The sequence below is a fragment of the Vombatus ursinus genome, unplaced genomic scaffold, assembly GCF_900497805.2.
Source record: "Vombatus ursinus unplaced genomic scaffold, bare-nosed wombat genome assembly UNPS02014798.1, whole genome shotgun sequence".
NCBI lineage: Eukaryota > Metazoa > Chordata > Mammalia > Diprotodontia > Vombatidae > Vombatus > Vombatus ursinus.
In genome coordinates, this window is record NW_020954576.1 from 56,099,172 (window position 1) to 56,107,654 (window position 8,483).

The 8,483-nt window shown below is 47.6% G+C and overlaps 1 protein-coding gene across 2 annotated transcripts in view; it reads left to right on the forward strand.

Annotated features, from left to right (window-relative positions):
• Positions 1-4,870: 4,870 nt before the first annotated feature.
• The window catches only part of LOC114049723 (transcriptional repressor p66-beta), a 104,141-nt gene continuing 100,528 nt past the window's right edge, over positions 4,871-8,483 (forward strand). For both annotated transcript variants that reach the window (XM_027871097.1, XM_027871098.1), the window contains exon 1: positions 4,871-5,035. The gene's annotated coding sequence lies outside the window, so the exon portion shown is untranslated. The remainder of the gene's footprint in view (positions 5,036-8,483) is intronic.

Consider the following 8,483-nt stretch of genomic DNA (forward strand, 5'->3'; position numbering starts at 1 on the left):
AGTAAGTGTCTGAGGCCAGATATGAACTCAGGAAGATGAGTCTTTCTGACCCCAGGACCAGTACTCTATCCACTGTACCATCTAGCTACCTGCAAGAACTCTAGTACTGGCTATTTTTCCTGTCAATGAAATAAGAATTAGCATTACTGGTGGCTAAATCACACTGTTGACCCAGTTTTTTATGAACTCATGTCTTTCCCATCTGTGAAATTCATTTGAAAAAGATCAGGGGGTTTTAATAGACTTCAAGTTCAACATAAGTCAACAGTGTGACATGTTAGTTAAGAGAGCTAATGTAATCAAAGGTTGAATTAAGAATGGCAGTATCTAGTAAGAAGCAATGTGATAAATTCTGATCAGACTACAGTTAGAATAGTGTGTTAATTTCTGGGCACCACATTCTAGAAGGACATTGATCATACTGAGCGCATCCAGTGGAGGGCAAGTAGGCTGGCAAAGGGCCTTAAGTTTACATCAAAAATCATCTAGGGATACTTAGCTTACCAATCCCTAGCTCTCCTGCCTTTTGTAGCAAAATTCCCTGAAATAACTTTCAATAGGTTCCTCCATTTCTCTCCTTTCATTCTTTTTAACTCTACAGTTTGGTTTCTGACCTTATCATTCAACCAAAATTTCTCTCTCCAAAGTTACCAGTGACCTCTTAACTGCCAACTCCAATGGCTTTTTCTCAATTTTCAACCTTCTTAACCTCCCTGCAGCCACTGACACAGTTGATCACCCTCTTTTCTTTGATACTCTCTTCTCTAGATTTCTGGGACACTATTCTCTCCTGATTTTCTTCTATAATGTGACCACTCTGTCTCCTTTGCTGGGTCTTCATTTGGGTCATGTCTGCTAACCACGGGCATCTTACAGAACTCTGTCCAGGGCCCTCTTCTTCCTTCTTCCTCTCTACTATTTCACTTGGTGATCTTATCAGCTCCCATGAGAATCAATGATTGTCTCTATGCTAATGATTCTCAGATCTAACCTCTCTGCTGACCTCCAATCTTGCATCTCCAACTGCCTCCTCAACATCTTGAACAAGTTGTCCTGTTGACATCTCAAACTCAACATGTCCCAAACTGAATTCATTAATCTTTCCCTCAAACTGCCCTATTTCTGTCAAGGGCACCACTATCCACCCAGTCCCCCAGGCACACCCCAGAAGTCATCCTTATCTCCTCACTCTCTAGTCCCACATATCCAATTTGTTGCCAAAGCCTGTTGATTTTACTTTTGCAACATCTCTCAAATACGCTCTTTTCTCCTCTGATACTGTCACTACCCTGGTGCAGGCCCTCATCTCCCTTGTTCTTCCTACACCAATGTATCCATTTAGCCACCATAGTGATTTTCCTAAAGCCACAGGTCTTACCATGTCACATATTTCCTTTCCCCCTGATAAACTCCAGTGGTTCCCTATCACTTCCAGGATCAATTGAGAAAGCCTCTGTTTGGCATTCAAAACCTTTCATGACCCTGGACACCTCCCCCACCTTTTCAGTCTTCTTACACTTTAACCAGGTCTCCCACTCCCATATTTGATCCAGTGCCGCAGCCTTTCTTTGCTGTTCATGGAACAAGACACTCCATTTCCCCATCTTTTTCTTTCATTTTAAAAGTATATTTTATTTCATTATTTCCAAATTGCACGTAAAAAAATTTAACATTCATTTTTTTAAAAATTTTGAGTTTTAAATTCTCTCCATTTCCCCATCTTCTGATTCCAGGCATTTTCACTGATATTCCCTCATTCAGACAATCTCCCTCCTTATCTCTGCTAACTAAAAATCTAAGCTAAAATCCTGCCTTCGATTGTAGACCTGTCCCAATCCCTCTTAATTTTACTACTTTCCTTCAGTGAACATTTATTAAGCACCTACTAGGTGCCTGGCTGTTGTACTAAAGCTGGGGATAACAAAAGGAGATAAAAGATAGTTCCTGCCCTTAAGGAGTTTACAATCTAAAGGAAACTTCCCTCTGTTGATTGTTGTGGTTGTTCCAACTCTTTGTGACTCCATTTGGGTTTTTTTTGGCAGAGATACTAGAGTGGTTTGCCATTTCCTTCTCCAGCTCATTTTACAGATGAGGAAACTGAGGCAAATAGGGTTAAGTGACTTGCCCAGGGTCACACAGCTAGAAGTGTCTGAGGCCAGATTTGAACTCAGAAAGATGAGTTTTCCTGCTTCCAGGCCCAATACTCTGTNGGGTCACACAGCTAGAAGTGTCTGAGGCCAGATTTGAACTCAGAAAGATGAGTTTTCCTGCCTCCAGGCCCAATACTCTGTTCGCTGCACCATCTAGCTACCTTCCTCTGTTAATTATTTCCTAATTATTGTGTATATAGCTTGTTTGTAGTCATTTGTTGTCTCTCTGGTGAGATTGTGAGCACCTTGAGGCCAGGGACTATCTTTTGCTTTTCTTTGTATCCCTAGTGCTTAACATAACTAAGCATAGCATAAGCATAGCACTTAATAAATGTTTACTGACTGAGACTTTGGGGGTAAGGAACACATGATATTTCTGAGGTGCTATCTGGTAGATGGGATTAGATGTGTTCTGCTCTTCCTCAGAAGAAGCAATGAGGGGAAGGTAAAGAGAGGTTTGATACAAGGAAAAACTTGCTAATAATTATAGCTGTCCTAAAGTGAAATCCTCTGCTTTAGAAGGTGGTGGGTTCTACCTCCAAGGTTCATGAAGAACCAGCTAGATTTGAACTCAGTGACTCCAGGACCAGCACTCTCCACTGCCCCACCCAGCTGTAGCAGAGGATTCCTCTACAATTGTAGGAGAGGAAAAAGAATAGTTGAGGGGGGAAAGGCTATATCAGAATTTAATGGAATGAGTAGCAAATGTTAAAACTGGAACAATACCAATGGGAGTTAGGAATGGATGACACTACTTCGGGGATACAGCACAAGAGTGCCATGAGAAAAAGAGAGGTGCTCTTCGCAGGATCACGATTCACTAGGTAGCCTTGCCCAGGAAAGGAATGGAGATTGATTGCTTTTCTTCATTTTATCTTTAATAATTCTAGCTGTGTAGGTATTGATGAAGTATTAAAAAGCCTAGAGGAAGGCTTCCAGTACCAATTAGCTCCTTTATACGGCTGCCTATGGAATTTCAAGGCAGCTAGGTGGCTCAGTGGAGAGATTTTGTGGGGTTGGAGGCAGGAAGACCTGAGTTCAAATTTGACCTTGGACACTTACTAGCTGTGTGACCCTGGGCAAGTCACATGGCCTCTGTTTGCCAGAGAAGGAAATGGCAAACCACTCCAGCATCTTTGCCAAGAAAACCCCATGGTCTACAGGTAGGAAGAGTCTGACAGGACTGAATGACTAAACAATGACAACAACATGAAATTCCAGAGACAAGAACTGCATAATGTGAGTTGGTACAGGAGAGTTTCAATCTGGAGAGAATACCTACATCAATAAAGTCCAGGTCAAGTGTGGCAAAATGAAAACGGTGCTGGATTTGGATTGAGAGCTAGATTTGAATCCTGATCCTGTCTTTGCCACTTGCTATTTGAAACATTATTTAATCTCTTTGAGCTAGCTTCCTCATCTTTAAAAAGAGCAAGTTACAAGTTACCTTCTTGAAGGTAGGCAGTTTTTCATTTAGTCTCTATCCCCAGGTTCTGGTACAGGGCTTTGTATATAGTAGGTGTCTATCAAGTGCTTGATTGTTTACACAGATCTCGGCCAGTTTTAAACATCTATTACCCTACAAGATACAAATCCAAGTTGCAGTCTGGCTTCTTCCATTGTATGCTAGTTTCTTAAAAGCACGGCTAGCCAAGGGGAAAGAAATACCCTTGCTAGGACAAATTGCCCGTGGCCCACCGAGGCTTTAATGGGGTCCTGTCCATTTCTCCCTGAGTACCAGTATCTAAAGCTCCCTCCCCTCTCCAGCCATATCTTGGGAGGCCCGTCGTGTACTCTCATCCGACCAGGGAGTCCGCAGGGTAGGGCCTGTGTCCCTTGCATATCACCCAGGGCTCCCCAAAGACCTGGGCCGTGGCTCTTCCTTCACACTGGCGAAAGAAGGCCTGAAGGAAGCATCCCCCATCAGGCTAGGAGCCGGCCCCCGACCGCCTGAGCTGCTCCTTCCTCAGAGTCGCCCCCGCCAGGCCTACAAAAGGCGCAGTAGGAGGCAGCGGCCTGGCCGAGCACAAGAACAGCCAGGCTACCGCGGCGGGAGGGGGTTGGCCACGCCCCGGTGGGGCAAGGGCCTGCCTCCGGGGCCTAAAGGAAGCTCCATCCGGGAGCGCCCGGCTTGTGTCGCGAAGGCACCCCGCGTTGAAGCAACTCCGGGCTCCCCGAGGGTTCTGTGCATTTCCTTCAGCTTCGGCCCTTCAGGTGGGAAGAACAAGCGAGGGGGCAAAGGGGACCCCGGTTTTGGGGGAGCCCCGTACGGCGGCTGCCTGGGGACTAAAAAGTCTCTGAGGGAAAGTTGCAGCCTGAAGCGATTTTTTGACCCCCGACACTTAATAGGCAGCAGAAGACCCGGATGTGTCTGGGGCTGGCTGAGGTACCCATTAACGCGCCCCCGCTAGACCATCCCCCTTTTCCACTTCTTATTGGACAATATGTACATCAATCATCATCAAGTTAGCCACTTACTGGCCGAGGGAGGGATCGAGTTCGGGCATCCTATCGTCCATTGGTATGCTCGAGAAGAGGGGGACAGGACGTTGGGTGCAGGTAGACCAATAGGCGTCGTGGCGTGTGGAGGAGGCGGGGTCGGAGCGCTTGGCAGCTGCCCAATCAGCGTCCTTGTTTGTGTGGTGCCGCCGCCGCCGCCGCCGGTGCCGCCGCCGCTGTCCCTGTCTGTACCGCAGTGTCTGCTCCGCCCGCCAGCCCGCCCCGGCCCGGCTCGGCCCGGCCCGCCCTCTCTTCTCCCCTTCCCCTCTCCCCGGCCCCGAAAGCGGGGGCCTGGAGTCCATACTGCCGCCGCCTTTTCCTTTTTCGCCGCCTCCGTTGCCGCTTGAGGAGACGGACCGAGCCGGGAGTTCCGCCGCCACCGCCAGGTAAGGAGCCGCGGCCTAGGCCAGCCCGCTCGGGGGCGGTGAAGAGGGAGGGGAGGGAGGAAGGGAGGGAGGGAAGCGGAGGAGGGGGAGGGGTAAGGGATAGGTGGATGAGCTGGGGGGAGGGGAAGCGGCCTGGAGCCGACGCCCGACCGCGCGCCCCCGCCTCGCGCCCCCTTTCTCCCACCTCACCTCTGCCTAGCTCCCCCAGTCTCCCGGCCTCGCACCCCCGCTTCCCCGAGCTCCTTCGCCCCACCCCCCCTTTCCGCGCGCCCCCGTCTTTCACTTCATTCCCGCGCGTCCCCGGGCTCGCGCCCCCTCATTCCTTCTTCTCTTACTCCCCCTCCCCCCAACCTCGCGCCCCGTCTCTCCCTCCCCCCTCCCCTGCTTCCCTCGGCGCCTCACGCCCGCCGCTCTCTTCCCCCTTTCCTGCCTCGCGCAGCCCCATTTTCAAAAAAACCTACCTAACCCCAGTTTTTCCCTGGGGAAGGGGGGGGCTCCCCTCCTTTCGGTAGTGTGTGTATGCCGGGTGGATGGAACCGGTAAGGCGCTTTTAAGGGTGAGGGTCCCAGCGAATGGTTTATCTTTGCATTTAGGCAAGGGATTTTCGATCAGGAGAGGCCTCTGCGACCCTTTATTCATCTATATCACCCCCACCCCACCCCAAGCTAGGAGATAATCTGTTACTTATATGCCAGCTAGGCCACCTTTCTGCACAGTAACCCAGGGCCAGGCACTGTGGGTCTCCACCCTTCCCATTCTCTTACCGTCCCCCACTCTTCCCCTTCCCCCCCCCCAAAAAAGGCAACCTGGATCTTTATAGTACTTTTTCGTTACCCGTTCTCAATTACACATATACCATGTAATTGTGCACCCGTGGATGAGCATAGGTACCTTCTCCTGTCTTACCGTGGGGCAGCCCTCCTTTTTCCCTGGAGGTGCTGTAGCCTTTTGATCTCCCTCAGATACCAACTTCTCTCCAACCACAAGATGTCAGCTCTTAGGACTGGCACTGAGGTGAGGATGGAGGCGTTGATGGTGGGTGGCATGTGGAGGCTAGCTAAGCCATCCGCTTTTTCCTCTGCTGTCATCTCTGGGGAACCAGACAGCCTCCTGAAAACTGGCTTCCTGTCTTGCAGTAGAGGATTTTTTCATTCTTTTTCTTTGAGGGAGCCTGACTGGTTGTGGAACAACCTGAAGCAGAGGAGAAGACTAGTGTGCTGAGGGGGAAATGTACAGGAGGGATCTGTAATTGTTGGAGAAAAGTTGTAACACCAGTACACCAGTGTGTTCAGGGAGTGGGGGATTGATGACTTTATTGATAGTAACTAACTGCAAATGACTTCTGACTAAATTTTGACAGAAACAGTGTTTGTATAAGGGAATTGTAGTTAACTTAACTTGGAAGTTTGATCTCGATTTTACTGATATTTTTGATGCTGTGAATCCAGAACTTTTTCCAAGACTTGACATTTATTTGATTTCCTCTTCCTGGTGCTGAACTTGGTCTTGCTTATTGAGGGAGAGCATTGCTTGAAACTAGTACTTCAGTCATCTCAGAGTTGAAAAAGAAGCTGCTTCTGGAGGTGTGCCCCAGAATTGCATTTGAAATAGTTTTGTGTTTTTTTCTCTGTTGTGTGAACACAGGCTACTGCTTGCTGCGTAAGCATTAGTTTAGGGATCAATCAATCAAAAACATTTATTAAGAACTTACTATGTCCTAGGACTGTGCTAAACTTTGGGTAGCACTTCCTTGGACTTTAAAGTGTGAGTAGACAGTGTTGTTGGGAATATTAACCCAAATGGAGACTGTTCAGAATAGAGGATTGGGGCATAGATGTGTGTCAAGACTTATTGTCCAGCGGCAATGATAATACTAGTGATGCCATCTGTTAAGAGTGTAAGCTTCTTGAGGACAGGGTCTGTTTTTGCCTTTCTTTGTATCTCTAGCTTAGCACTTACTAAGTGCTTTATAGATGCTTGTTGACTGACTGCCTGAGGACAGGTGCTGAAGAGCAGGAATCAGAAGGCTGCCACCATGAGCTTAGTGACCCAGTTCCAAAGGAGGGAGGTGAGGTTGATGGACCTTTGCCCTGCTCCAGACCTCTCCTGAAAAACCCAATCTGTAAGGAGAGAGTGACTCAAAGCTGACAACAGCATCCATCTTCATGACACTGTGGTTTATGTGTGGTGTGTGTTAACTTCCTGTTCAGAGCCAGGCTGAATAAAATCTACATTCAAATACTTGCTTGGGAACAATGTTAATCACTCTCCTTGACCAGTGATTTGGACCTGAGCTTTTAGTCTGTACTCAAGGCTCCATTTTGCATAGTTGGGGGGGGGGTGTGCAGCAGAGAGGTGTGGGGAATTTGCTTTTCTGAACTTCTCAATCTTAAATCACACTTGGAAGCCTGTGTGCATTTTTTTTCCTTTTTGGCAAAGTTCCCGACATTTTTTGCCAGTGGACGGGTTGGGCCTCCAGGTTGGATTTTGGTTCAGGAACAGCAGGGCTAGAGAGGTGTTCTTAATAGTGTCAAATACTGGGGCTTCTAGGTTCATCTTGGATGGGGGGTGGGGTGGAGAACAGCCATCTGAGCAGTAGTATTCCAGATGTACACCAGAGAGTTTTGTTTCAATTTACTGATATCCCCTCCCCCCAGCTAGAGGTATATATGTAGGGGAGCAGCAGCTGCGTTGTCCTGGTTTCCAGACTCTGAAGCATATTCCATGTTAGCCACCCCATTGGGAGTCATACTGACAAGAAGTCCCTCTGTTCCCAGGCTCAGAAGGCTCTTGTTGCTTTGGCTCATTGAGAAAAGCCAAACCAGCTTTGGTTGATTATATCAACCACTGGAGAAATATTGAGACTTGAGCCATAACTAAGACTGAGGAGATTTTTTTTTTCAGGCCCTTTGCAAGTACTTAAAGCCCTACATCATTCCATATCAAGGCACAATAGCCAAACCTTTTCTGAGACGGTTTGGAGGGAAAGGAAAAAAATGAGACACACACCCAGATTGACTATAAATCTAGTCCCAGAGTAAAGCTGTCCACCTCTTACTCGGGAAAAATCCAACCTATCAGACAATGCCACACGAAGTTGCAGTTCCTCAGCTTTGGCTAAGCCCGGGAAAACATGCATAAGGAAGTTTTGCCCCTGTCTGCAAGAACTGACTTTTGCAGAGAAAGCATCTGTGGATTATATCATGAGACAGTTCTTTAGGCTTTGATTTCACCCCCAGTTTATTCTCCGTGATGTTTTCATGTGTTTTGCTGTTGTGTTTTAATGACTTCTAAAATCCATGGAGCAAGTAGTTTCTCACTTTGGTCTAGGGGATAATGAGCTGCAAAAGAATTAGGTGTGCTCTTGAATTGCTATCTCCTCTTTCTCTTTTCTTTGCCTTCCATCCCTATCATAAAAATATTCCTACTTAAACTGGATTCATCTGAT